At 49.9% G+C, this 27,209-nt stretch overlaps 1 protein-coding gene across 8 annotated transcripts in view; it reads left to right on the top strand.

Moving 5' to 3' along the window:
- The first annotated feature begins 512 nt into the window (after nucleotides 1–512).
- Nucleotides 513–27,209, top strand: part of RBFOX3 (RNA binding fox-1 homolog 3) — a 293,920-nt gene continuing 267,223 nt past the window's right edge. For all 8 annotated transcript variants that reach the window (XM_067547200.1, XM_067547196.1, XM_067547198.1 and 5 more), the window contains exon 1: nucleotides 513–923. The gene's annotated coding sequence lies outside the window, so the exon portion shown is untranslated. The remainder of the gene's footprint in view (nucleotides 924–27,209) is intronic.

Here is a 27,209-nt window from a genome sequence, read left to right as displayed (position 1 = left end):
AGTCAGAAACATTCAGCTCCTTGCCCAGGGTTTCTGGAAAGTCCCTTTATTAGGATTATTTGTATTACAGGTGCCTAGGAGCCTTTGGCCTGGACCTGGACCCATTGTGCTAGGTGCTGTACAAACACAGAAGCTGGACAGCCCCTGCCCCACAGAGCCTACACTCTGAGTCTAAGCCAAGAGACAGGTGGGCACACAAGGAAACAATGGGGTGCAGGCACAGCAGTGTCTTCTCCGACTGCTGCCCTTCCGGGGGGGGGGGGGGGGGCGGAAAGGAGCCTCCAGGCGTCCCCCAAGCGCAGGCGGTGACCGCCGAGGGGGGCTCAGAGCCCAAGCCGCCGGGCCGCCCCAGCGGGTGAGTTCAACCCGCGGCAGCGCGGAGCCAGGCGGGGGGGGGGGGGGGGTGTCTCCGCACAGGGAGCGAATCCAACCCGTGTTCTTCGTGGCCGACTCACGCGTGGGCCGTGGGGCGGGTCTTGGCGGCGGCGGCACCGGGCAGCGACCCGGCGGGCGGAGCGGCGATGAGCCGGGGGGCGCTGGAGGGTGGGAGCAGGTGCCGCTGCACGTGGCCCGCGCCGCCCCCTCCGCTCCGCTCCCCTCCCCGGCGGCTGGGTGGGGGCGGGCGGCTGGAGTCGCTGCGCTGCGCTGCGCTGCGCTGGCTGCCGGGCGGGCGGGCTCCAGGCGGCTCGGGCGCAGCCGCGTGCGCCGGGACCAGCCGAGCGAGCGGAGCCGGAGCCGGGCGCAACGCAGCGCGGAGCCGCCGCCGCCGCCTGCCTCCCTCCCGCCCTCGCCAGGCACCGACCCCGCCGCCGCCTCGTGCTGCCGGGCTGCCCCGGTCGCTGGTGCCCGGGGGATGCCGCTCGGCGCGTGGGGACCCGGGGCTGCGCCGTGCACCGGCCCCCGCCGCAGGGAGCCGTGAGCGCGTGAGTGACCCCGCGCGGGGCCGGGCCGGGCCGGGGGGCTCCTCGGGGGCTGGGGCCGCCCCTGTGCAGCGCAGGGAGCAGCTGGGCGCGGGGGTTCCCCAGGGTCGCGCTGGGCAGCGGGGGGTGAAGGGGCAACGCGCCTGGGCTTTGCGGGGCGCCGGCCGGGCGTGGGGGTGCGGGTGCCTAGGGGGGAGTGGGGGGGATGCCGGCGGCGGGGGGGAGGGGGCAGGGCAGAGCGTGGGGGTGGGAGGAGATGCCGGGGGTGGGGCGTTGGGGGAGGGGCTGCCGGGGCTGGGGGGAGGGGCTGCTCGTCAGTCTCAGGTGAGTGGGAGCAGGTGGTGAAGCCAGGCTCTGGAGGTGATGCACCGGAGAAGCTGCGGGGGCAGGCAGGGAGATACTCAGTGACCCCCCCCGCTGTGCCCCGAATGACGGTGCGTAGGTGGGTGGTACCTGGATGCTGAGGTGGGATGTGGGGAACGAGTCTTGTTCTCTCTTCCAGGCTGCTGCCCCCTGGGTTGTGTGGGGGGTTCCCTGCCTGGCCGCCTGTGCTGGGGGCAGGCGAGGACAGGGTCGGTGCGTGACCGCCGTCTGGGGCGGGGGTGAGGTCTGGCTGCAGGGTGAATCACTGGGCAGAGAGGTGCCGGGGTGTGAAGCGCTGGGGATGCGTGTGGAGTTAGGGTGCCCGGTGTATCCTCTCCGGGAGCTGCTGAAATGCAGTCAGGTGAAAAATACCAGTTACAAATCCTGCTCCAGGAAACCGTCAGGCCTACCCTGGGCAGGGGGGTTCGGATGGGACTGGCTCAGGGTCGCCGCAGTGGGACACGGGCTGCTTCCTTAGATGGCGAGCGGCTGAAGGGTGGCTGGGAAGCTTTATGTAGGATGGAAGTTAGGGTGATCAGTCGATTCCCCCCGGCCTTCCCCTCGTCTCCTGTTGACATTGGGAGGTTACAGGCTGCAATGGGGGAGTGCAGGGCAAAGCCCTTTTTATTGTTTCTCCTGCAGCCTTCACAGAGAAGTTGGGTTGCTGTGTAGAATAACAATACAGAGCAAAGCTCCCTCGATGGCCCTGCAATGCTGTCCCAGGCTGTATTGCTTCCAAAGGGGAGTGTGCCTCCAGCACCAGACCCCCACGGTTCTCACACACACACACATTATTGCACCTCCGCAGGGAGCCCACAATGAGTGTTTCCCTTGGAAATCGTTATAAAGGCAGTCTGGAGCAAAGGAGCTTCAGGGGAAATAGGCTATAACTTTAGCAAGCCCAGCTGCAGAGCCAGATACTAGCTGTGGTGGAAGATTTCGGTATTGTGTGAATTGGTATCTTGTCTTTTTCTTTCTTTCCTGGATTTACTGTATAGTGTTTCTCCTGGTTTGTAAAATATAATGTGTCTGTGTGGATGGGTTGGGGGAGAATGGGTGAGAAGATGGTTTAAAAATGTGTTCCTAGTTGGAAAAGCCCTGGGTAGCTCAGCCAGAAGAATGCACACTAGTTAAACCTGCCACAAACGGTATTGTCTCCTGAGAGAGAAGCTTTGGGGTGGGTTCAGAAGTAGACTACTTTGGAAATAAATCTCATAAAAATCTATAGTACTTGAGGATAATTCCCGATTATTTCTTCAAGCAGTGGAATTGCTGTTGAGAAGTTCTACAAGGGGCTGGGAGCAATGCTACTAGACAGACTTTTTTCGTAAGTCCCTGTCAATAAATTCATTGAATGTACCTTACAATATATATATACAATAGATAGTAATTGTTTTTTAAAGTTTAAATCTGCAGCATTTTATTTGTTTGCAAAAAAATTCCAGCAGAACTCCTCATTAAGTTTACATTATGGATTCTTAACGGATGTCTTAATTAGGCACTGTTGTTAACAGGAATATTACACTAATTAAAATCAGACCCTCCAGGTGAATGTAAATTGTAAAGAAAAATTGCATGAAATGCAGGCTGATTAAAGAGGAAGAAAAAGTGGGTGAGGTGGGTACATGAGAACCCCTCCCCGCCCCCCAAGCCCCCTTTCTGGCCTGTATACCTCTGATAACTGAGTGAAGTTGGTAGAGGAATATGGTTTGGAATAGAAACTGTGACCGTTTCTACAGATTGCATGGGGGTGCAAATAAATCCAAGCTTGCGCAGCTTCCTTGGCTTTTCTTTTCTACTGGAAGCAAGCATCTGTCTCTGAGAATTTCATTCTAAGCAAAGCCTGGCACGCTGCACACCCGTGTTATATATGCTTCAGATGTAGAAATATGGTGCACTTATTTAATTGCCAGTCTGACTGTGGGTCACTTTCTCTCAATATTTACAGTAGGAAAATACGGAATGTATGGTGCCTCATCCAAAGGTTTTAATGCAGGCATTTGAAGTAAACAAATGTGCTTTAAGTGGTGAAGCGCATTAGAAATAAGAGCACCCCTCCTGTTCGGTTTGGTGCTCCTGCTGATGACAGTGAAAGATGCTAGCCAAACCATGAGGCAGCATGTTATCCAGGGAACAGCTGGGAGCTGAGGGTGTGTAAGGTAGTGCCGCTATTCAGGTGGAAGGGAGAGGGGTGAGGAGCCCCACACCCCTGCCCCCCCAGGTTGGGGCATTGAGGGGTTGCTAGCGGAGCACAGCTCCGGCCTTGGGAAGAGCTGAAGAGAATTTCTTCCTTAGTGGTTGGGGCGGGAGGCAGGGATTTCTGTGCTTCTCACTCCGGTAAGCATGACATTACTGACATTGACTGTTTTGAGTCGCTTTTCATAAAGGTTTGGAACTCACTTACCGCCTTTGTGAAAACCTGGCCTTGGGCGGGAGTGATTTCCTGCTGCTTTGTTTCCTCTCCCCATCATTGATATGTTTGTGGTCTCCCTCCAGGGAATGCTGGAGAAAAGTCTAGGGGTGGTGCAAGAAGAGCCAAGGAATAAGCATCAGTGGCTGTATGTTTTGGGAAGGTCCTCACACTTAAGGAATGCCCTGTTCTTTCCCTGTGCTTTCTGCACATGCAGGATGGCATTTCCTGAGGTACCCCATGGGTTGTGATTTATTTTACATCAGATTGAAAGTGTATTATTATTTGTATGACAGTTGTGCCCAGTCAATCCTGAGGTCTCAAAGTACAGTATTGCGTGCTTTACAAACACTGATTAACACAGTCTCTTCCCCAAAGAGCTTTCTGGCTTTAGGATGAAACGACACAAAGAAAAAAATGGAGGCTATTGTTCTATGTAATAGAAATACAGCAAATGCCTGGAATTCATGTTTTTGGTAGGGTTAGGATTTGTTTGCAAAGCGTGTGGGGCTGGCAAGCAGGCCGAAGGAGCTACTGGTTGCTGGAAGCCCATTCCCAGCAGAAAGGGGCTTCAGAGGGACATTGTTTTTATATGATACAGAGAAAATACGGAGCTGACTTTTTTCTCTCCTAAAATGATTCATAGTTTGTTTACAATAACTCCCTACATTGGGCAGTAGAAGCAGAAAGCCTTGGTAGATAAGGCGCAGGAACAGTTCGCTGCAGGGTTCTAGCTGGTCCTTGTGGGGCTAGGGGTAGATGGTTTCAGGGGCTGGCTGGGGGATGGGGTTGCAATGGGCCAGTAGAGCATGTAGTTCTGTATCATCAGCAGTGCCATTCATCTCAAAACATCAGAAACAGGTTTCATGAGTCTGCAGGTGGGCAAAGTCTAATAGTAACTAATTCAAAAGAACAGTACGTGGTGCAGCGGGCTGATAGTGGCAGGACAGCCTTCCGTGATCCTGGGCTGTGGAGCCCAGAGCTGCAGCTTGTGTGTATTAATTTAGGGATCTGCAGGAAAGGGGACAAAAACATCCCTTCTAAAATGCTGGGATTTGAGGAGATAATAGACACATGGCTGAGGGGAAAACCCCCAGGGGTTAGACTAGAGCAAGGCAATTGTAGCTGAAACAAAAGGTGTCCTGTCAGCTGTCCCTCCAGGGGGACTACCATTTTGGGGGATCTGCTGTAGGGCTGTTGGGTTTTTTCTTTTCCCTCAGCCACTATAAAGACAAGAAGGAAACTGACAAACTTCTGGGCTTGGTGAGTGAGTTCTAGAAATAATGCTAGTGGGAGGGAAAGCTTTTTCCATGAGGTCCCCACTCTTGGAAACCCAGTTTTCTTAGACCTTTCTTGGACCTCTTCCTTCACAAGGACCTGGCTCTGTAAACATGCTGCCTGTCTGCATCTTAGCTCTTTGACTAGGCACAATTCTCTACTCCCTTTTTTCTCCTTTTAAAACCTCCCCCTCTCTCGCACATATTTCTCAGGGCTTGTCTACACTTAAAAGACTGCAGCGGCGCAATGGTAGCACTTCAGTGAAGATGCTACTGACACTGATGGGAGGGCTTCTCCCATTGGCATGGATACTCCACCTTCCTGAGAGGTGGTAGCTGTGTCGCTGGGAGAAGCCCTCCAGTTGACATACTGCTGTCTACACAAGGGGTCAGGTCAGTAGAATTGTCGCTCAGCAGTAGATTTTCCACACCCCGAGTGAATACCCACATAAGTTGCTAGCCCCGCCTCCCGAATGTACCTCAGCCCCAAGAATCCCATTTATGTCACAAGCTCATAGGATATTCAGGCAGAACAAGCATAGTGTTTGCTGCTTCTCGGAAACACCCCCTCCACACTGCCATCACTGCAGCCTCTTTTATTTATGCTTTCTGTCTCCAATATGTCTCTTAAAAGCTGTTCCTTCCTCCTCGTCCTGTCTAACCGGTCTCTGGTCTTCCTGGTTAGATGAAGTTTCAGGATGGAACAGTTTAACGTGTTTGCCACTGCGTGCCAGGTGTAGGTGCCCAGGCTGTTCGCTAGCTGAATATTTGCATGAGGGCATGATAACTAAGCCCCTGATGCCATTGGATTCTGTGGGACTCTGTGGCTGCCAGGATCTTCCTGCACAGAGAGGATTTTGGGCTCAGGGCTGGATTGCTGATCTGGAGGGGCACAGATAAGTGGTCCTCCTTTAAGACATTTATGGTGACGTACCTCATCAAGTACAGGGCGTATTTACTCATTCATTATATAAATAAAGATTTTTAAGTGCAGGCACTTACTAAATGAATTTGTCATCACAGTTTTTCAAATGCATCAGCTGATGGTAGGTAAATGCCTGTGAAGGTTATTTGAGAAAATAAAAAACACGAAGGAAGTTCCTTCGTTAATTTGAATGATCTTTTATTTAGCAAGTCATGGGGTGAGTTTACAGCACATAATTTGTCCTCGTTAGATATCCATCATTTTCATACTTGCTTTCCATGGTTAAGTCTGCAGTTGTCACCCCAAAGGAGATGTGCATGAATTGCATAGAGAGGTGGTGTGGTGAGACGTACACACAACATGGGTGGAAGGAGCATGGGGCTGTAGAATTTGAGGGCCCATGAGCATCCTAGTGTCATATTAGGTGTTTGGGAGATGGCTATATTCATTATGATAATACTTTGTACTTTGCACCTTTTGTCTGTGTATCACGAAGCACTGTACAAAGTTAGGCTGTATATGAAGGATAATGACTTCTCCTGCAGCTTGTAGCTGGAGGAACTGCAGTCAAGGCCTCATTGTCCATCCTACTAACATTTCTGGAGATGGCTGTGGTCCACCCCCTTCGCCCCACAAACAGGAGCCTTGAAAGCTCCAGGATGTGGAGAGGAGACAGGCTGGTGAAAAGGCACAGATAAGTCAGTTCACCTTCAGGAAGAGTCTGGTTTTTCCACTTGTTCAGGGAAGAACATCTGGTTATGAGCTGGAAACAGAACACCTAGCAAGAATCTCTGCTTGGCTACAATTCACAGTTCTTTTTTAATATACTCAAGGGGTACAGCTGCTGTCGGAAAGCCTGTCTCTTAAAGGTATCCACAGCACACCTCTCCTTAGGTCTTAATTTCCCCAGATGCTAGCATGGGCCTTGCTCCGTTGTCATGTCCATGTCTTGGTGCAGTCCTGTGGAATGGGTTTGTTGGTAACCACCCTTTTTCAGCTGGGGTAACTAAGTACTAGAAATGCAGGGACTTTCTGGAGATTGCAGGGTGAGTCAGTGTCTCAGCTAACGGTGACCTGCAGAGGATTTTTTTATGGGCTTATGCCCTTTTTTGCTTCTTTGAGATGGATAAAAGAGAACATGAAGGGTGTGTGGGTTTTTTGTTTCTTTTAAAAGTGTGTCTGAGCTGATACGCCCTCCCACACCATTCACAATCCACACTGAGCCCCTCCCCCTCTTCCTGGGGGTTTGGGAACATTAATAAAGATAAGATCAGCTCAGACCTCCTCTTGTGGCTTTGCTGGCCCTAAGGTTCTTCACACGGGACTGCTCAGCCCACACCCTAGATCCTTGCTTCTCCAGAGAATGTCTCCCTCCATTATATCTGGGTGCGGTAATGAGCCACCTGCTTCAGTGAGCCAGCAGAGCCCATTTAGATCATGTAGGGTGTAATGTGTCAGTGGTGCAAACCTGTTTCAGTTCCCCCCTTCTCCTTGTTTCAGGCCTTTTGAAATAGCAGGCATGTCTTTGGTGGTGGTCATTGGCTTTGCAGGGTGACCTTTGGGCAAAAGGGTGTGTCTGAGGATGCATATTCTTGGCACTTGCACACTAATTGGAGGGGCTGAGGTGTTGACTCTGTAACAAAGATTTTCCTTTTCCAAAATGTTTATTGGTCAATGGAGTTAAATTTGGTTTAACAAAAACAAAGCTTTAAACTGACTCACAATCTTTCCACGCTCAACTCTCGCTCTTTAGACTCCTGTCATGTCCCCATGTCAGTAGTTCTCCAGGCTAGTCAGGACCTGAATTTCAAATGTGTTAAACAAGCAGAAGGGAGGGAAAAGCGCCCACTTTTCATGCTTTCTTTATCCATCATAAAAAAAATCCCAAAAGGCGAGATATCCTTCCTTCCCCCCCATCCTTTTGCAGGTCACCTTTAAAGCCAGGATCCTGCTGGCTCGTTCCAATTCTTTTTCCGTAGCTATTGGTCCTCTTTACCTTGTTTCATGCCTTCTGACCCTTCCCCTCCATGTGGAGCTTTCTGTGTGATGTTGGGAGGGAGGATTAGCAAATATGTTCAAAGATGTACGTTTAAAAACTCTTCTTCAGTCATTCCTCCTGTTGCCAAAATACCCATGGAGATGCTGAGACCCTGTTAGCAAGAGCTACTTTCCAGCCTGGGTTTTCGTTGCTGCACTCTAGCTGTGTTCCTTGGCCATTGTGATCAGGGCACTGTTGTATTTTATTTGACTTAAAGCTGTGGTATAAAGCCGCTTTGCGGCCTACTCTACTAGGTACATGTAGCACCCTTTTAGACTGTGTAACACCACCACCCTGCTCCAGGAACTGCTAGCAGCCTGCTAGCCACAGCCAGTCTTAAAGCCAAGCTGGTGGGAGGAAACGTCTAACTTTGCTGGCTAGCTGGCCCCTTCTGCACAAAGGTGAGCAGGAATTTTCCTGAGCAAGGTGTACTGATTTTTACTTTCTCCTAGAATTTTTTTTTTCATTGCTGTTTGCCGCTTGGGTGCCACTGCTCCTCCACTTGGAAACAGAAGCTGCTATCCGTTTTCATGAGTTTCCTGGTAGCAGATCCAGGACTGCTTCAGGGCATACATCCATGCATCCCTTTCAGCACTCAGCAGCAGCCTGTTTGGTTTCTGAGCCTTCAGGATGAAGATGGTGTAGGGAGAATCCATCTCGCTTATACTTAAATAATCTAAACTGGTATTCAGACCCTGAAGCTCTGCAACTACTTTGGCTTGGAGGAGGTGGCGGATGTGTGTGTGGGAGGAAGACAAGGGCTGAGATACCATGATGATAGGCACTATATAGGAAAGCAGGTCCTGGTCCTGTAATAAATTCTGCTTGGGGGAGCCCCATGGGGCCCTGCAGGGACATAGGGGTCTGTCTGGATGAAGCTCATTGCGGGATTGGGACTGCAGACCAAAATGACTTTGCACAGGTTTAATCACTTGGAAAGGCTGGTGAACTTTAAATATGCGCCCTTTGCTTTTGCTGAAACTTGCCAAGACTGCACGGGACTGGGCCCAATCCAGATTGGTTACAAGTAGTAGTTATTATTGGAAGCAATACCGTTGTGGCATACGTACATTACAGAAAACACATATGGCAAAAGTACAGGTTGGACAGTAGCTGATGTCTGCATGGAGCTGTCCGATGGTCAGGGTTTTATGTTCGGGTGGTAGTTGCTATCCCGAAACCTTAGGTAGCTATTGCCTTGGCTTCCCACTTCCCTGTCTCAGATCAGTCACGCACCATTGGAAGCCCGGTCTCTGTAGCAAGGGTCCATTTATTCACACAACAGACTTGATAGAGCAGTTGTGGCCTGCTCCTGGCATAGCCCTGCCAGTTCAGGCTGCGCTGCTCCAGGCCATGATTTGTTTGAAACCAGAGCTAACTCCACCAGTGTGAACAGTGCCTCTCTGCGCTAGGGGGTTGCACTGCCGCAGCTGCAAAAAATAAATAAATAAAAAATTATTCCACCAGGGTTCTTCCCCTGTTAGAATTTCCCTGGTGCAAAGTGGATGGACTGTGAGGGAAGGTGTGATTGCTCAGAGAGTACAGCCTTGTGCAGTAGCTCTTAGAACACTGCAGCTCTCTGCTACCCTCTTTCCCAGCTGCCTTGATGAATCTTGTCTGTGCGGCATTTCTCTGCAATGACCCAGGGGTTGGGGGAGAGACTAGTGATCTGTCTGTCAGAGGCCTTCCTTCCCCCAGTCAAGCATAGGCGCAGGTGAATGGGATTGGCAAGTGGAGGTCAAGCGGTGTTTAGCTCCAAGGAACATGGAACAAAGATTTACAACTCTTCCCTGCTCTGCTGATGGACAATTAAAGTGCTGCAGGGGTGGAAGAGAGCAATGTCTTGAAGAGGCAGCAATAGTCAGAATAAATCAATCACCTTCACTTAAAGGTCTGAGCAGGGCTGCTTTAAAGGTACAGTGCATGCTCCTCTTGAAATTCATTCACGTTGAACTTACAGAAATTCGAACATACTCAAGTTATTTATTTCGGGAACTCAAATTAGGATCAGGAGACTTTCCCGTCTCACTCTTTTCAGAAGCAGGAGGGAAGGTGAGTTGGAAACGCCGAAGAATTTTGTTGAAACATCAATGCCTTCTGTTTGTATAGCATCCTCCAGGAATGAGTCCGGGACATCAGTTCTGACTGGGTGTGCGCATGCGCGTGATACCACAGTTAACTGCCTACCGGGAGGGAATGAAGTGAAGGGTGATGTTGTCAGAGCCCTGAAATATGTGTGTACAGTCTTCCTGTGGCTTTGTTTTCGTAATGGATCCATGCTGCACATTTTAATGGAATTTTATAACGATGCGGCTACTCCGCTCTTTGAATGCTTTTCAGTCATAGACTCAAAGTGGGGTACTGTCATTTCCAGTTACAGACTGGGAGTGTCTTTGCTATCCTCCTGCCAGTCATTGCTTCATTGAGAGATCGATCTCTGAAGGAGAAAAGCCTGGGTGTCTTTAACAACATGTGGTTTGATTTCAGCACTGTGATGGAATTGCTTGCTGAGTGATGGTAGTGTGACATCCAGATGACTCCCCCACTCAGCACCCAGTGGTCATTTAATTAATTTGAATACCGCTTTCTTATTGGCTGAGATACAGTTAAATGTACCCGGGTTTTCTGCTCTTTAAACAGGTGACCTCTCCCAGCTGTGATGTGTCAGTTGTAGTGTCATAGCCATGGTTTGGCTAACCGGCAGCAGAACTGCAGTGCTCTGTGTAGCGGTGTGGGCCCATCTGGGTGGTGGACACTGCTGAAGCATACAGAAGTACTCTGCAGGCAGTGCGTGTACTCTGCATGACAGTATGTTGCCTGCTGCAGTGAGTTGAAGCAGCATTATAGAAGAAACAGGATACACGGAACGATCTCCAGCAAGGTGTTGAGAGGCTGCATTGATAATACATACAAAGCACGCTTTCTTTGGTAGCAGTGGAGGGACATGGATGTCACAAAGGCAGCGCTGCCTCTGGACTCACTGCCCCTTGCCAATGGGAGCAATGGATCCTGGCCTCCAATGCAGAAGGTTCTAAACACGCTTTGTAGATCTGTCCCTAGTGTGGAATCATTAAATCCTAGGGCTTGCCTAAAATAATTGTGTCTCTGTCTACGTGTGACGGCCCTTGCCGTAATGTGTATGTCTGTGCATAGAGGGGGTCTAAATGTATTTATAAGTAGCCGACATACAGTGTGTTGCGCAGGTCATTAGGGATCCTGAGCAATCCATGTCTTGATCTTCGTAGCAGCCTGGCTGATAACGCGTCATTCAGGGACCTCGTTATCTTTTTTTTTGAAAACGAAGTTTTTATTTAACTTCGGTGAAGTTGCCATGGTTACTCCCAGGCATGGCTTCCATGCCTGTCTTGCCTTAAGTGCAGCTGTTAGCATTAAGAATTAAAACATCTCCATTTGGAGCTTCCCTGGTCTAACTCAGTCGTAAATCCTGTTTGTGCTCTCATGTGGAGGAAAGCTGCAGTTCAGAGAGCCTTTTTTTTTTTTTTTTGTGAAGACCGTGGAATGGGATATTCTAATGTGGTGCTTTCCAGAGATTGGCGATGGCAGAATTTCTCTCCCACTCTAACATAATTATTTATAGCCAAGAAAAGCGAGAACTTCAAATGCAGCATTAAGGTCCCCATGAGCGAGGGAGAGGGTGGAGAGAGACATTTCCTCTCTTCGTCTCCCAGCAGAGCTATCATACTGCCTTGTTGTCTTTGTAAATCTGATGCCAAATTGGTGCCCCGTGCTCAGCCACCACGTTTCTGTTTGCCCCCTTGTGCAGTGAGCGGCACACTGGTTTCCTTGCTTCATGTTAACATCCAGGCCAGCCACCAAAACCCTTGTCCCAGACCCCCATTATCTGCTGCCTTGGCTACTGAAACCTTGCCTTGCCCTCTTCGTTCTGTGTAAAGTGTGTCCATGAGACTCAGTTGTTTCATTTGATGAGGGACAATCAGCATTCATCGTTATACTTGTTTTCCACTAAGCGACCTCAGTGTTTCTCTTGCATGAGTGATGTACCTGAATGTTTGAATGCTTCTATCTCAACTGTATCGCTACATTGAGAACTCTTGATCTGGGATATTGCAGCTGATGTACTCTTTGTATTGGGTGACTTTTGAACCAAACCTTGTGCTTTTTGGATAATCTATGCATTATTCCCAGATGTACAGAAACTCTTCCCTTCAAAAACTCTGTATTTGTTCATTTTAGAACATTAGCTTTAATAATGTTTTTAAACCTGTTAAAAACCTAGTTAAGGAGACACAGGGAGCTGGGTTATGGTATATCAATGTTTCCATGGCGATGGCTGTGATGTAGGACAGGCTCTCTGGAGAAGGAAAGGAAAGCAGAGGAGGAACAGACGTCAGCTCCTGTCCAGCACAAGAGATTTTTGTGATAACTTGTCTTGAGCCAGGCTTATAAAAAAGGTTGGAGTGCTGTTCAAAGGCAGTACATCCCCTCTGTCGGACCAAGGTAGTGTGCCTCTGTGTTGGGGGAGGGGGAGAAGGTTTAAAAAAAATAGTGGGGATTGGATGGCTTTCCTCCCTAATGGAAAAAAATTGTAAATCCCCCTGCCCCACGCCCACCCGAAAAGTCCCAATTAATTTTGTGGGCTGTGGAAATCTGGCCTTGCCAGTGCTTTGAGCTGCTGCTTCCCGGGGTTGGTGAATTCGCTCAGGTAACGAGGAGTGCACTGGCCTAGTAATAACAGCCATCTGTCCAGGATGGGAGCTGAACTTCGTCCTCGTTATGTCTATCAAAGTTTCGTCATGCTCCCTCTCCTGCTTCTCCTGTCACTTTTAAGCAGCCAGCGTGGTGGGGGGAGCGGAGGAGAACCTAACTCGAAATAGTTCTAACTATTTGGGTGTGTAATTGAAGCTATGGGCAAACATCTCTACCTCCCAGCCGCACGCTGGGCTGTTACCTTGTGTCACTATTTTAAACATTTCCCCAAATTAAGTGAACTACTTGCTTTTATTTTTTCTCTCCTTTCTCCCTCTTTTTCTTCATTTTTATCCCTTTTCCTTTTTCCCTCTTGATGAAATATTTTCGTGCAGTGTCAAGGCAATGTGACCTGGTTCTGTAATAAAGAGGAGGCTTATTTGAATTAAAGCCCAACAGTGTTAAAAAAGCAATCTTTGCAAGATTGAGGCCACGGGGGAATTGTAAATTCTTGGCAAAGATCTCATTTAAAGACTGGAGTAAAACCACATGCGCAGGCATGCGTTCAACCTTTGCAACACAAAAGTAGTTTCCTTTCTAAAAAGGTGGAGGAAGATTCGAGAGCGGGAGCTAAGCAGCTAGCATGCACCTGTGTCCCCCCTGCCCCTCCCAAAGGTGTTAAGTGGGGGTGCGCTTGCTTTGGTGAGCCTGGGACATCAATGTCAATTTTCTTTAGATTTTTTTTTTTTGGGCATCTGTTTCTCAGGGGGCCACCCCCCCCCCCCCCCCACACACACCTCCCTCTCCTCTCCTCATCTCTGCACACCCGCCCACCTGCTTCTATCACCCTGGGAGCAGTGACAGCAGCAGCCAAACAACAGGCAGGCTGTTTAATATGCAGCCCTGCCAGACAGAATGTCAAGGAACCCAGTGTTAATTATCTGGCTCCTCGTAGGCCCTGAGAGCAGCGATTAGACGCTGGCGGTGTTAGAGAGCCTTAATCTCTCTGCTCAAGGTGCAGCGACGAGGAGTTTCCAGTCCAGTTGGCGTTGTAAGCCCTTGGTTTGTGCGCTCCTGGGGCGGGGTGGCAGAACTAGCTTGTGGGGAGTGGGAAGGAGGAGTGTACGCAGCACAGGTCAAAGGCTGGGTCCCTGCTTTTCCCTCTGCTGTGACGCATCCTCTAGAGAAGATGCTTGTTCTCTCCAAGGTTGCTCCCCTGGGGAGAGGGTCTGGCTTTCTTATAAGGAAGATCCTGAAGTGCTGGCCAGCTGCAGCACAGGTGAGTGATGCCAGCTTAGGGACTCTTTTTCCAGTGCCCTCCTCAGAGCCCCCCCCCCCCCTTCGCCCCTCTAGCTTGGCTCTTGGAGAAGTCTCACTCCTGGTTCTCGCCTACCGAGGAATTGGCTGGCCTAAGGTCTCTTGGGGGTGGAGGGGTCTGAATAGGAAGGAGGTAAAGTGCCCTCCTCCCGCTCATGGTTCTCCAGCTCTGGTCCCTGCATTGGCAGGGGCTGCTGCTCCCGCTCCTGAATGGGGCAGATGAAGATGAAACGAGTGGAGTCTGTGTCCCTGGAGCAGTCTCCCCGTCCCCTCTGTTCTAATTGTTTTCTCTTATTGGTCTCCTTTCAAAAGCTTGGCTGCTCCGCTGCCTCTGAAGCACCATGCACACCCGTGGCACGGTGTAAACGATGGTATTTTAAATGAGCAAAAGAGGGAGTTGATTTATGAATGCTCTTCTGCAGTGCTGCCGCCCAGGGTTGGGACCAGGGGGAGCTGGTACTTTCCTGCCAGCAGGTGATGAGGGATGGAAATGGAACAAATGTGAACTCTCTTCTCCGGCGTCATGTGCAGGCCAGTGGGAGAGCGCTGGTTACCCCAAGGGCCCTTGTTCATTATGAACTTGTATGGCCCGACTTTGCCAATTGTCTCCATGCAGCACATTTTTTAAGTTTTGGAACTCAAACAGATCTGCTCCTGAATCCAGTCAGCTCTCTTCCAAAGCTTTATAGACATGGTGGCATGCGCCAACTCCAGCCCTGATCGTCTCAGTGACGCTCTGTTCTGGAGCCAGACCGAACTTCACAACACTTTCCCCAATGTTGTTACGGTTTTGGTAAGAAACAAATCACTGCCGTAGTGCCCAAGGGGGGAGGGCTGTGTTGGATGGGTGAGTAAGTGAGGAATCCCAAGGGGTGGTAGGAATTTTGTTGGATCTTGTTAACATGTATGAGACATCAAATAGCATAGGTCCCTTTAAAAATACAGTGTTTGTGTGTCTATATCTATGTAACCCATAAAATGCAACTTAACTATAGCCCTTCTCATCACTCCGACTCTTGTATATTTAGGTATTTATAGCTATGTGCACACAGTGTGAATCAAGTGTGTGTGTGTGTGTGTGTTTATATGGGGTATACATACCAACACACACCTGGATTCCGAGTCCAGGCACAGCAGTGGCTAGGATCCAGGCTCTCAGATGGGATGTCTATTCACATGGGCAGCTAGCTGAACATCAGGACAGATTGGATCAGTGTACCTTGAGGGGTGGAACTTGGGTCGGAAAGTCTTCCTCGCCGCTGTGTCAGGGATTGGGCTCAGTTCCTTTTCTTCCTGTATGAAGGAGAAGCAGCATTTGGCTTTTGGAGTGCAGCTTCAGACCGTTGCGCAGGGGCTGACCGCGTGACACAGCTGGTTCTGTCTCGTGCACTCATACACAAGGGAGATTCTCTGTCACTGGGACGCATTCTGATCCTGATACAGGGGCTTTTGTAGCTAGTATCTTAGGCTCCCTTTTCCTGCTACGGGCATAAGCCTCTGTGGTGTGTGTGGGGGGGATCCTGTTTGCTGCGGCTGCTTCCTGGTCAGTTGAGTGCTGTAGCCAGACACACGACTGGAGCTGAAAGCGCTCTCCCGTTGGCCTGCAGGGACTGTGGAGGTGCCCCAGCTGCACTGGAATGGACGGTGGTGGATGCTGGTTGCTGCAGCCTGGGGCTTGAGTCCATGTAACTGTGTAAGTTTGGGGTCACCTAGGTAGGGGTCCATGAACCTGTGCCAGGGACGAGATCCTTCTGATGCTGTTCCGTTACATTCTGTGGGCTGGAGAGTCTCTTCAGTGCTGGTTGCCCTGTGGTGGCCCAGGAAGGAAATAGTGACTTGGAGTTGATACAGTGACAGGCAAAAGGGTCTGCAACTGCTGCAGCAAGAGAAGCTGATCCAGTGAGGGAGAATTCTCCCTACGGAGCATTGAAGCCGGTATGGCCTGGCTGTTAGAAGGCGAAGGCTGCTCATAAAGGCCATTTTACGTCAGGGCGTAGAGGGTTCTCTTGACAGTCATCAATCTGTGGGCATCCATAGCTTGTTATCGGGCAAGGGCCTGGGTAAGTGTCGTGTGTCATCCACCTACAGACAGGTTGGGAGAGGAAGCAGCGTCCTTATTCTAGGCCTCTGACATCTGCATGCTCTCCCTCTCCTGAGCCACCGCTTCACCTCTAGAAAGACGCGGGGTGTCGGTAACACTTGAGACTTTGCCTCACCATGCCCAGGATTCTCCCCAGGATCTGGAGATGCTCTTCCCTTCAGCTCTAACCCTGGGTCCCTTCCTCAGGAGTCAGGTGAATTTGAGGAGGCAGATGGGTTTTGGGAGGCATCCTGCCGCCCAGAGGAGAAGATGAGCAGCTTTTCACCCCACCATGAGAGACATGCCGACCCAGCACTAGGGATGGGTCTGCTCCATCACCAGGCCTTAAGGTCTGGGCTGGGCGCCTTTTGCTTTAGAACAAATGGATGGCAGGGGAGGCCTTCCCCTTGGGGCGGCAGGAGGCGTTTGCCATGCTGTAGTTCAATAGACATGAATGGTGGAGTGGGGTATTGGATTCCCGGTTCTTGGGGGCAGGTCGGAGGAAGGGGGTAGTTTGAGGCCATATTTATATTGTGTTGCTGTTGGTTGTGTTTCCACTCGCAGTCAGGGAAAGGTAAATCGCTAGGGTCAGGAGCTGGTGCAAAATGTGAATGTAAGAGCCAAATCCACCTGCTTTGCCATGTGTGTGTGAAGCTGGACCTGCACTCGCGTCATGCTACTGAGCTTTTCTTTGCCCTACTGCCAGGTCAAGAGGCAGTTGCCCTTGACTGGACTTCCTCAGGGCAGTGTCCCTGTCAGCCGTGGAATTGCTGGGGGAGGCTCAGAGGGAATGATTGGCATCAGTCTATTTTCAAAACAAAACCAATGAGAATGTGGTGTCTGCCTGCATTTTCTGGGTGGCTGGTTTGTGTGGAGAGTGCAGGGAGACTCCTCTGCCTTGTGAAGAAAGGGCCATTCCCTGCAATCTTGCTTGGCTTTCTCAGCCTCCCAAGAAGGATTAGTTGGGAACCTGCCCACCCCCATCCTGGAAACTGGCTGGGGCAAACATTGTAAAAAATGTTCTTGGACCTTTTGACAGCGGCGTTCTCCCTCCTGCACCACCCAAGCATGGCTAGTGGTGAGAAACTCAGTCAGTAAAAGAAGGGGGAAGGAGACAGGGATAGCTAAAGGGAAGCAAGGCACTGGAGTGAAGTGGGGGAGCAGTGAGTGTGAAGTCAAAGCAGAGGAATCCGGACAAGGGGTTTGGTGCAGCTGGTAAGATACCGGCGGGCGCTGTGCGCTCTGTGACTCCTGCCTTGTGACCGGGAGCTGAGCGCAGGCTGGCACAGAGCAGAAATCCAATTTGGCCTCGCTGAGCGGAAGCCTCTTCTTCTCTTTTGTTTGTACCTTTTTTTTTTTTTTTTGTCTGAGTGCTTCATTTTCCAGAAGCTGTCATTTTACATAAACCTCTCAGTGAGGTACATCCATTCCCACTGCCAAAATCTCCATATCAAACGCTTGTAACATGCCGCAGACCTGACAGCCCTGACTATACACGCTTCATGGCTTTACAAAGGGATGCTGCGCCTGTGAAGGATATAAATACACGCATTGAAATGGCACGCTGCGCGCGCTCCATCTCGCACTCTCCCTCGTTCTCCTACGGCCCGATGCATCTGCAGCCTCTGCATATGGATGCAAATGCCCCTCCCACTAGCACCTCTGTAAAATGAACCATTGCTCTGGGGTGGAGAGGGAGCCTGGGCTGCCTGGTGTCTGGGCAGGAGAGGCTGCAAAGGCATTTCTTCTGCGTCTGAGTGCTGAATTCTGTCGGTGCCACATGCACCCACCAACAGGGAGCGAGGGTCTGTGGGGAAATGAACAGCAAGTATTTATTCCCTGGGTAATCATGGCTTAAGAAACCCCAGGGCAACAAAGTCTACAGACTAATAAAAGATGCCAATTCCGGGCGCCTCGCCAGCTGCCCCGCTGGTCGGTGTTCCTTGGCCTGGTGCTTTAGAGGGGAGCAGCAGGAGAAGTGGGCCTCCCCACTGGGCTGGCTGTGCAGAGCCATAATAGATGTGTGGATAATGGGGATGAGGTGGCTCGGTGAGCTGCAGCTCTGGGTTAGGTTGCAGGGAGCGGAGCGGGGGCTCGGTCCAACTGCCACGAGAATGCCTGACCGCTTCAAAAAAAACCCCAAAAACCCCACCTGCCCTGGGGCATGAGGCTGGGTTCAACATGAGTGTGCGGGTGTGCTCTGAACTGGAATGCTGGGGGCTGCAGGCCAGCGCTGAGGTGCGTCAGCAGAGCTGTGTAGGAAGCATGGTGTGAGATGGGCTTGGTTCTCACCAGTTAATAGTCACTCTCTTCCATAATGTGAGAATTTTCCGCGTGTGCTTCTAAAGAGAGGATGCCAGTGCAATGCTGAGAAATCCTTCAATGCTGTGAGAGTCTGGAATCCGAGGTGGCAGGGCAGGGTCAGCCGTGAGCCGGGGTCAGTAGTGCATTCCCAGTCACTGCATGGTGACTAATGCCTCTGAGCTAGCTGCCTGGGTGGTCCTGAGGTCCCCAGACTTCACAGGGCTGCTGGGGAATCCTTTCTCAGACTGGATACAGCTCTGTACACACCTTCTGCCTTGCAACATATGCATATTGGATAGCGTCCCAGCTTTGCTCTCTCATGGGTTCAGTTGATTAATGCAGAAACAGTTGCTTTGGGACATGTCACTTCTCCCTCTCCTCTCCAACACACAGCCCATTTTGTGTTTTGTTTTAAATGCGTTTCTCTTTCAGCATGCAGTGAGTTGTCCCACAGTCAGGCTTCAAGGTCAGCTAAAAATCTCCCCGTCTCTGTGAGCTGGCAGGGATTGTTCCTGCGGGGTAGGATTTTTGTCCCTCTGCCTTCCCACCAGGTGATATTTCTCACATAGGATTTTCATGCCTGACTCATTTTTGAATGTGGTCCAGGCACTAAAGGAGTTTCTGCAAAACAGTCCTCTGCTGTCCAGCTACAGAGCGGGAGCGGGGTTCTCCACCTGCATGGAATGTACCGTTGGATCCGAAGCTTTATTGTGGAAAACCTTGCTGTAACGCAAAGTATGCCGTGGGATTCATTGCTCTCCCTGCCCTTCCCATTTCTGCTCACCTCCCTTCCCTTCCACACCTCCGCTTCTGCGGCGAGACATCATCTTCTCTGCGGGTTGGGTGCCCTCCCGTGGGCAAAGCATAGGCAAATCATGAATCCCAGGGCCTGTGTCCAGCCTGCACCTTCACGACATGGGCGCGTGGAAAGTTGATGGTGGTCTCCCACCTCCTTTTCTATCCACATGCATCCCAAGGCTCTTAAGCTTCGTGTACAGAGAAATAAACAGTGAATGGGAATGAGTCATTTCTCCCGTCCGTGAAGTGCTGTTTCGTCTGGGCCGTGTCTATTTGACAGCACTAGAGCTGGTTGGTTTTTGCATGAAAAACATTTTCATTGAATGAAATGTGGCCACTTTTATATAAAAAACAAAACAAACCACTCACAAATGCAGCGTTTGGATTTTTCATTCTCTTCTGAAATCTGAAAACAAAAATGTTTCAGTGCTCTGCTCCCCATTTTCTCTTTTTCCTTTCCCCATGTTCAATGGAAAAAAAATGTGGCTGGGGTGGAGGGAGATGAGGGAACCAAACCCTCGAACATTCTCAATACATTTTTCATGAAAAATTTAGCATAAATGAAAACTCGTTCTTTTTTTAATCTTGTGAAACAAAAATGATTTCACAACTTGGGGGGGGAAATTTGTTAGTGCTTTTCAACCATCTCTAAAGAGAGCCGTGCCTGGGACAGGCAGTGAAGAAAGCTGCGGCTGCATCCAGTTGAAATGGATAGGATTGTTCAAAAAGTAATTTGGCTGAGGTACTAGTTAGGGTACTAAGGTATCCCTGACTTGGATTTCAAATGACCACGAGATGTCTAGGCCTGGGTTTTGTCTTGTCATTTCCTAGTGAGATGCTGGGGAGTTGACATGGAGGAAAAAGCGAACACCTACTGAATTACCAAGGCCCACTGATTTCTTCAGCAGCCGGATGCTCTACAGAAATCTCCCTGCCACTCCTGACCCATCCTGACCTTTCCTGGCTTGTGAACGCTGACACGAGCACAGCCTGTGATATATGGCTGCAGGCCAAAGAAGGGCAGCAGAAATAATTAGAGGTCTGAGTGTACTGGGATTTGGAGACTAGGATTGCGTAGCTGAAGAAGTGGTTCATAAAGTAGCAAATGGCGTGGGGGAGCCATGCTCCTGCTGTCTGGTACAGAAACAAGAGCTCTCAAATTAAAAGCCAGCCTTCTAAAATGGATACAAGGAAACTGTTTATGTACATGATCTAATTAACCGATGGGACTGTCCACTGCAGAACATTATTGAGGCAAAGAGTTAGTAATTCCTAAAGAAATCGGATTAGGTGTTTGGATGAAGGGAGGGTGGCCTGTGTCAGAGGCTTTGTAAAACCTGCATAAAATGTGCCTATCTGAGCAGTCCTCCTCTAGAAGGAGAGTTCTTCCTTACCTCAGCTGGTGGGGTCCTGCAACAGGAGGATTGCTATACCTTGTCATTTTTATCCTAGCTAATCTATTGCAGACGCTATTCTCATTGGCTTGCTCCAGAGAGGCAACTGCTACCTTCTCATGAAGGCCTTATTCTCTGTCCCTTCTTGTTAAAAGGCTCGCTCCATTGCAGCCCTTCTTGTGTCAGGAGGGATGGAGGATGCGTCCTTCCATGCCTAATTACTGCCGCACCTGCTCAGAGGTTGAGTGCTGCTGAGCGGAGCAAGGCAAAGTTAATCCTCCCTCCTCTCCAGTTAGAGGAGCTGCTTTCGTACCTGTGGAGATGAGGTCTGGGGTGACAGTATATGGGGCTCAGAGACTGAGCACGGGCTTGTTCTTAGTGGATCAGGTTCAGCGTGAGAAATGTCTGGCTCACCTTATAACCCAATAAATGAGGGGCCTAGACCTGCCTTGCATGGCTGCAACCAAGGACGGAAGAAGGTTTCTTCATCTTTGTGCTTCCGCCCCATGAGAAGAAAGGAAAACAGGTCAGTGAGCTGTGTTATGGGTGCTGACACTCAGGACAGGCTTCGTAAGCCCTGCTCTTCCTGTGCCATGCATGCTGCAGGTTGGTAGTTTCTGACGTCTTTCGATGTCGTACGAGACCTGCACCACCAGCGGCGGGGATGTGATTGGGCATCATTTGAATGCAGTGGAGTTTAAAAAACAATCAAAAAAATATTGTGTGGAGTGTTGTTGATTTCCTGTGTATAGAATTCAGCATGTCCCTAACCTCTGTGAGTGTCTGTGTGGGGGGGGGGCTCTCCCTTCACGCATTGCTAAAACTCACTCTTTGCAATTTGCTTTGAGAATAAAGGGAGTGGAGCGAAAACTTCATCACTGCCTTTTTGGAAATAGGACACATGGCAAGAAGCGTGCTGGCTGGTAATGGAGACTTTAATTGGCAGAGTATGTATCCCATCACTTTAATGTTGCAGTTGTGGAAATTTCTGCCTCTTTCGCAGGGGAACCTTGACACTAAAAATACAAGAGTTGTTTTTTTTCTGTATATCATTAAAATAGTTTTTAATTGAGTCATTTCTGCAAGTTCGATGATCAATTTTTAAGCACCTCGACGCACAGAAACACTTTTGCACTAAGCCCTCTCCATCTTGTGTGCACCTCTAATTGATTCTACTTGCATATGGGAAGAGTTTAATTCTTTCTCTCTGGCAGAATGCAGGGACTTCGTCTGCAGTTGTGCCAAGGAGGAAACAGACCTCTGAGAAGCCTGAGGCCTTGAAATGGATTTCTCGCCTGCTGTTGTGTTTGTTCTTAGCCATACATGCTTTGGGGACACTTCAGCCCTTAGCAAGGGGAGAGGAAATTGTGTGCAGGGTCCATCCTGTCCCCCCTTCTTCCACAGGTTTTCTGTTCTGGCACCATGTTATTGAGAGATTAGGTGGTGCTCAGGTCAGTTGTTCACCTGAGACCCAAGTTCAAGTCCGTTTGCAGTGGAAAGTAAAATATTTGGTGCTCAGCCTGGCCTGTGGTGAAAGTCTGTCTGAAATGCCTCTCTGTGGTTTGACATAATTCACGATCTGCTGATGAGAGGCTCCGGATAGGAACAAGCAAGGGAGGAGGTGGGGTGGCTGCAGAGTGGCTGGAGTAGTGTGTGGGAGGCCTTTAGGTCAGGATTGAGGTGCAATTGGCAGAGTTGCAAGGGTGCACTGCAGGACAGGATTGAGGTGCCTCAGGGGAGATGTGCTTGGGAAGATTGCCCATTGCCTCTGACTCCAGCCAGGGTGAATCCGTCTTTCTTTCACAAGCACCAATAATTAATCTATAATTCACTCTCAGATCTTAAAAAGAGAAATAACTCTCCCCCACCTTGTTTCCAAGCACTCGCGCACGGCAGGAGTGACGTTGGCTGCTTGGGTTGTGATGCTGTCTGCTGTCCTCTTTGGCAAATATCCACGGACCTCAAACCCCCGAAACCATTCTTTAAAATTTATTTATTTATTTGACGTGCAAGCTCTGCACACGTGAAGGGCTAGTGGGAGCCGCTCTGCTCTGGCTTACACACCCCTTCCCTAGTGAGCACATGCCTGGCAGAAAGTTTGTGTCCTTTTTCCCCGTGTCTGTTTTCACTCTGCCACTCAGCGTGCATCACTGTGAAGCGCCAGCGTGTGCCAATGAAGGGCTGGGATTATCTTTACCTAACCAAAAAAGAAATACAAATAAAATAAGAATCCTGCTCTTGCTCTGTGTGCTGGAGCAGAGGGAGGGGAGAAGTTACCATTTAGCCTGATCCAGAAGATAGTTTTTTTTAAAAATACTGTCTGAAGAAAGAGAGGCCAATCCGGAGAGCCTCGGCAGGAATATCCCAGATGCAGTTCTCTCAGTGCTGATTATCAAGGTTTGAGTGGCCACAGCTGTAAAACCGGAGATGGCTGCTGTTTAGCAGGGCAGTTATCTCCTGTACTGTGATGAGAAGGGAGGCTGGATCCAGCCAAGCACCAGATAAGTGTTTGCAGTAGGTGGCTGGAAGGGACTTGTCAGGAATTCACTGCATGTGAAAGATCCAGATTGGCTGAGGACTCCCTGAGAGGCAGCCCAGCTGGTCTCTGGTGTCCTGAGAGCATACAGCCATACAGGAAGCCTGGGCTTGGTTGCCCAGGCCTGGCTGGGGGCTTGTTGTTACCCACTATGTTTCGAGTGCAGAAAACGCATTGGGTGCAGAGTGTGGAAGCCAACTGGGGTGCAGCCCGTCTGGTCTGTGATTGCTCTTCCCATGGCACAGCTTTCCCCAGCCCACCTGAGTCCATTCTCCTGTGGGCTCTGCAGGTCAGGGAAGAGAAACTGAGAGCTCTTGCTGGGAAACTGAACTCGGACCCCAGAATGTGGCACTGTCTGTCCCTGCCTTGTCTTTCAGTCCTGTCTTAGCCACATTCCCTTCTCCTTCTCCACTGCCTCTGTTTGGGCACCTGCTGCTTAACATTGGACTGTGTGTTGGGGAAACTTGTTTATCTGCGTTTTCCATGTGGGAGGGATGGAGGGAGGCCTTATGTTTCATAATAGCCCCAATCAATTGTGTCTGCCAGGAAACCCTTGGGAGTCCGTCCTGTTGCAGGGCTGGGCAGGGAGATCCGCTGATGCTCTGGCTATCCTACGAGAAGAGATTGAGTGGGAGTTACCCCCTGCTGGCACTTTCCAGTCCTGCTTTGTCACTAGGCTGCCCTCACCGGTGGCAGCAGTAGGCGCTGCCATTAAAACGAGGCTGAAGAACAGGCCCCTGGTGTCAGCTGTCTTTTGCCTGTTTCCTTTGCATTTATTCCATCTCTTCGGAGTCCGTTTCTTTTTTCAGTCACGGTGACACAGTCGTGGTCCTGGCAGATGCCAAATGGGAGTTTCTGGAAGGACAGGACAGAAATGTTTGTGAAGGTAGAACCTGAGCGGACGAGGGGGTGGGTTAAGCTGTGATTCCCTACTCGGAGTGATGGGAGGAAGATAGTCTCTCCTGGCAAAGTTCATGAACGTGGGTTGTCGGCGATGGGAAGTTTTTGTATGTGCTGATTAACTGCCTCCCGCAGACGTGACACGGCAAGATAAAATATGAGCTGCTGCATTCTTTGACTTAAAACTTAATTAAAACTATAGATCAAAAATGTAAGACCGTAGGCTTAATAAAACCTGATAAAATTATACTAATACACTTCAATTTCAATCCAAGGCTCCCTGATGGAAGAGTGAGAGGCTGGAATCCATAACTAGATTAGAAACCCCTCCTGTGCAATATTTATGATGCCATCCTGCTTGAGATGCATGGTCTCTGAGGAAGGGCCTGGCATTGTGATGAAGAGGAGATGTCAGCCCTGCTTACGTGTAAATAAAAGCGGGGGGAGGCAAAAATATGCAGACAGCAGCGATTTTGCCTTGTTGTAGGCCCAGGTATCCTGTCTGCTCAGCATGCTGAGTGGCTAAGGTGCAAGGGGAGAAGCTGAGTTGCCGGGATGATTTCACAGCAGTGGGTCACTTTTAGATTTCCCATTTTAAGGGATCATTGAGGGAAACGTCTGGGACTCAGAATTTCGCTCTTTCTGGCATCAAATAATTCCGTGAAGTTCCGGCTTCAGTCCTTTAAGTTCCTTCTCCCTGGCTCAGCCCCCTTCTTCCAAGCACCATTTCCTCTTCCATATTTCAGGCAGTCTTTGTCTGAGCACATGGCTACTACACTCCGGCCTGGGTCACACCGTGTTCCATAGCTTCCTCTTTAGCAGCCAGCGTTGACTTTCCTGCATAGACAGAAATGAAGGTTGTGGTGGCGCAAGGAGTTCTTGTTTGCATGTGTCAGTCATTTGATACAATAGGCCAGTGGTCTTCAATCTTTTTTCATTTGCGGCCCCCTAAAAATTTTGAATGAAGGTGCGGACCCCTTTGGAAATCTTAGACATCATCTGTGGACCCCCAGGGGACCACAGACCAGAGGTTGAAAACCACTGGAATAGGCAAAGTGCTAGAAAAAACTACTGCAGGGAAATGTCCTTCCTGAGATGGCTGTGAGTTTAGGAGCTGATGCTTCCATTTCCAGTGTCTCCTGCATCAGCGTGTGTTTCATGGATGACTCTGTGCCATGAGGCTGCTGTCTTGGTTCCCCTATTGGCATCCGTTGCCATAATATCTGGCTGCCAGCAGCTAGTCCAAAAGCTAGGCTTCAGGGAGGGAGGAAGAGGTCATAACCTGCTATTGGCTTTCCCATACTAAGGAAAGAGCTTGGAGGAAGAGTCACAGAATTTTTGCCTACAGGGACTTGGCAATAGCCTGTGGCCATTTGTCAGTTGGCCTTGGTTGGTGATTTACAAGTGAAATGCTCGGTGCTGGACTATAGGCTACAGAGCTGGGGTCTTCTGTCTAGGAACAGAGGAGAGAAAGTTAGCCTGTTAGTTTGCAGTGCAGGGGAGTTAGTGTCTCAGCAATGGTGCTGCAGGCCGGCTGTGGAGCGGGGATTGTCTAAGACAAGGCGTGGTCTGTTCTAGAAGAGTTGTCCATTGGTGGTGATGGATAGGAGTCAGCGCTGGTATAGTGGCGCATGATTTAACTCCCGTTCAGACTCTGTTCCGCCACTTGTTCTGAAAGCCATGGCTGAGTCTGAAAAGCCATGGCATGAGTCTGAGTCTGAAAGCCATGGCTGAGTGAACACGGCTTGTCTTGGGGTTGTATTTGCAGTTAAACCCTGTTCAGCTGACTGGTGCTTACACCCATTGTCAACCACAGGGACCCCTTTCTGTGTAGACGATGGCTTATGTGCTGGCAGGAAACACTACAGGTAAGATGGAAAATAGTTTGCAGTGTAGCCCCTTGTTTTTAATGGGTGATAAACATTCTGAAGCATTCACCTTTTCTGAACTCTCCCATGCTTAGTCTCTGCCCAGAGGCAAGTGTTTTGTATTTAGAAAGTTTAAAATAATCATTTATATTTTTTTTAAGATGGTGAGAAACTTTTTTCACCCACTTCCTATCTCCTGCAATGGGGAGAATTGCTCCCGAGAGTCGTGAACTGTCCTCAGGGAGGGGAACAGGTCTGAAGATGCAGAAAATTTGCATGTAAAAGTAGCCAACATTTGAAAATCATTCCTCTCGCATGTGCAGTTGCACTATGTATCCACATCAGCACATCTGAGCACAGCTCAGAGGGCAAACTGGGCCAATCCCTCTGCCACCAGTTGAGGCCATACAAGAGGGGTAAAAGGAAGAGTACATGTGGTTTAAAAGAGAGAGAGAGAATTAGCTAAGTGAATTCTGCATGAACAGATAGGCAAGCAAAGTGCAACAGCAGGAAAATCTATGCAGGATTTCACTCTCTCCTCCTGGGTGGCATCTTGTCCTGTTCACGAGTGGAGCTACTTATTGCCCTGGGAATAATCAGTGTGGTTGGTTTTCTCTGCACACAGGTTGCAAAGGCCAAAAGCGCCTCTGACCTGGAGAGGGGCATTTGTGATCACTGTCTGTTGTGACATCTGCATGCTGATAGTCAAGGCAGCCTCAGAAGCAATCTTTCCCACCCAAGGCTTGAACTTGCCAGGATTCCCTTGCCTGAAGGGCCTTGCCAGACTCCGTGAGGCTGACCTGTTGACTTTGAGCTGAGTCTTTGTCACTGGTATTCCTTGGTTTATTGGCCTGTGAATGTGAAGGGTTCGTGTTAGCAAGGCAGGCTTTGCTTCTGTTTCTGCCCGCACTGAAGCGATGCAGGCAGTGCCAGGCGGCAGGTCCAGGACATCTGGGACTTTCAGCACAGCTGCGGCGGCAGAGCTTACAGGCTTCCATGGAGTGTCTTCTTGCACCATCGGCATGAGAAAAGGCCGTGGCCGATTATTAATGTGCAGCATAAATCGCAGTAGAGACAGCGTAGGTCAGAGGAGGGAGACAGGATCAGTAAAGCATTACGGTCAATGAGACACCGTCCTTAGTGAAGAAACAGCATCTAATTATAAAGAGAAGGGAAAACATGATGAGATACATTACAGGGACTGAAAGGGCTTTGCAGTTGCCTTCCATCCTTCTCCCTACCATCTATCATGTCAGTGGAAGAGCAACTCCGAAATCTGTGCGCTGTGCCTGAGAAGGCGCAATGCTCGTGCCCAGTGCCATGGTGCGGCTACTCCCTGCAGACTGTCCCAGGACTGCCTGGCAGATGTAGTGCTGCCCTGGGAAGGAGATGCCTGGACAGAACTTCAATC

This window comes from Emydura macquarii, unplaced genomic scaffold, assembly GCF_026122565.2.
Source record: "Emydura macquarii macquarii isolate MOO-44397 ecotype Brisbane River unplaced genomic scaffold, CSIRO-AGI_Emac_v2 contig_1230, whole genome shotgun sequence".
NCBI lineage: Eukaryota > Metazoa > Chordata > Testudines > Chelidae > Emydura > Emydura macquarii.
Note: the sequence above shows the minus strand (reverse complement) of the source record. Positions and strands in the feature narration are given on the sequence as shown.